The 1,437-nt window shown below is 35.6% G+C and overlaps 1 long non-coding RNA gene across 1 annotated transcript in view; it reads left to right on the plus strand.

The window, feature by feature from the left end:
* Positions 1-527, plus strand: part of LOC116094964 — a 33,127-nt gene extending 32,600 nt beyond the window's left edge. The window contains exon 3 of the long non-coding RNA XR_004120376.1: positions 411-527. This is a non-coding gene — a long non-coding RNA (uncharacterized LOC116094964). The remainder of the gene's footprint in view (positions 1-410) is intronic.
* Positions 528-1,437: the final 910 nt, after the last annotated feature.

Consider the following 1,437-nt stretch of genomic DNA (forward strand, 5'->3'; position numbering starts at 1 on the left):
AGAGAGAGAGAGAGAGAGAGAGAGAGAGAGAGAGAGAGAGAGACACAAAGAGATCTTTGCCTGCTTTCCCTTCCCTGCTGACCAGTTAACACCTTCATTGGCATCAATATTCTGGCATATACTGAAGACAGTCTGAGAAATCCATCCTCACAGATGGAACAATCACTAGATTTTTTGGACATTCCATTGGTAGACAGATATTTTTGGACTAGCTGATTCACATCTTGAAAGTTACTCTTGTCAAACCTGTACACATGCAGATGCATATATACATACATATTCATACTCACATTCATTATTACTAGTTTTATTGCTTTAGAGAACATAGACTAATGTCCCTCCCAACTATATTCCAAGTACTTATTCTTATACTCACAAATAATTTTAGCTCTCACTTTCTCTTGTAACAGATGGAAGCCAGCACAGAGATCCAAATCTGGTGAAAATACAGAGAATAGGTGACCATGGAGTGTCTCACTAACTCAGTATATCCACATGAAATATCTATAACCAAGGATCATGGAACATTGTGGATCGGGAGACAGAAATTTTATAAAAACCAGTGGATCCAGATACTTGCTGTGAAATGAATACATCAACTCAGTTTAAAACTCAGCTTGAAAGAAAAAAAATCAAGGAAAAACTAGAAAAATGTAAATGTCAGGTGTGTTTGCTTCTTTGATGGAGAGATAGATGGCAAACACGAGTTTTTGCTTTTTGGCATGCTCCTTTCTTCTTCAATGACACATGGAAGTGCTCTTTGTATGAAAGTGACTTTGAAATCAGTAGGAGGTTCTTACTTGAAAGTGCTGCATGGGGCTATTGCTCGACCTCAAGAACATGACCCCTGGATGAAAGCAATAAGATGTCAAGCATGCATTCTGCTCCTTCAGAAAACATGTCTTCTTTTTGAAATTGTTTTTGTAAGTAATGGACCATTAGCCAGAAATTTCATTTGTAGAACATCTTGGTCTCTATCTGGTCATGTTAATAAATACCTTTCGGTCAAGTTGATGGTGTTATTAAATTTTTATTATTGACATTAAGGATCCACTGTAAACTTATTTTCTGTTATAAAAGAAGCCTGCTCACCCCAAGGAAAAAAATAGGTTTCTTTTAAATGACTTTTCGAAAAATTGAACTCTTAATAATTAAATTCAAACTTATCCTTGTTGGAGTTATTAATATGTTGTTTGAAGTATGCTTCTATTTCTAAAATCTTACTGTTAAATAAATATAGTTTTCAAGGTTTTGAAATATTTATTGCCTATGTAAAGTGAAGATTTGATGCCCCAGTGTAGGGGAATGCCAGGACAGGGAAGCAGGAGCTAGTGGGTTAGTGAGCAGGGAAATGGGGGATGGGATGGGGGTTTTTCACAGGAGATAAAATTTGTAATGTAAATAAAGAAAACATCTAATCAAACATTTACATATAAA

Source organism: Mastomys coucha, chromosome X (genome assembly GCF_008632895.1).
Source record: "Mastomys coucha isolate ucsf_1 chromosome X, UCSF_Mcou_1, whole genome shotgun sequence".
Lineage (NCBI taxonomy): Eukaryota > Metazoa > Chordata > Mammalia > Rodentia > Muridae > Mastomys > Mastomys coucha.